This window comes from Oryzias melastigma, unplaced genomic scaffold (genome assembly GCF_002922805.2).
Source record: "Oryzias melastigma strain HK-1 unplaced genomic scaffold, ASM292280v2 sc00567, whole genome shotgun sequence".
Lineage (NCBI taxonomy): Eukaryota > Metazoa > Chordata > Actinopteri > Beloniformes > Adrianichthyidae > Oryzias > Oryzias melastigma.
This window is the reverse complement of record NW_023417160.1, coordinates 8,687-9,109: the sequence shown is the minus strand read 5'-3', so window position 1 is coordinate 9,109 and position 423 is coordinate 8,687. Positions and strand designations below refer to the sequence as shown.

At 32.4% G+C, this 423-nt stretch overlaps 1 protein-coding gene across 1 annotated transcript in view; it reads left to right on the top strand.

Annotated features, from left to right (window-relative positions):
* The window catches only part of LOC112140907 (conserved oligomeric Golgi complex subunit 2), a gene marked incomplete at its 5' end in the record, with an annotated part of 4,769 nt that overhangs the window by 3,158 nt on the left and 1,188 nt on the right, over positions 1-423 (top strand).

The window sequence follows — 423 nt, the reverse complement described above, 5'->3', positions numbered from 1 at the left end:
ATGCAGCTGAAAAATTAGCTAAGATCCAAAATAGCCTAAAAACGAAAAAAGAATAAGTTAGTCAAAACAGCTAGTATGTAGCTGAAGTATTAGCTAAACTCCAGAATAGCCTTAAAACAAAAACGAAAAAGCCTAAGTTAGCCAAAACAACTAGTATGTAGCTGAAATATTACCTATACTCCAAAATTAGCCAAAATAGCTAGCATGCAGCTGAAATATTAGCTGAACTCCAAATTAGCCTAAAAAAGCGTTAATAAATTCCCAAAAAGTCCAAAAAGCTAGAATAATACCATGATAACTTTCAACTTTATTACACTCCAACTTCTTTATATTATAAAGTAACGACTAATCAACTATTAAATTAGCTGTTGACAATTTTGATAGTCGACTGGTCAACTAATCGCTGCAGCCTTACTCACAACG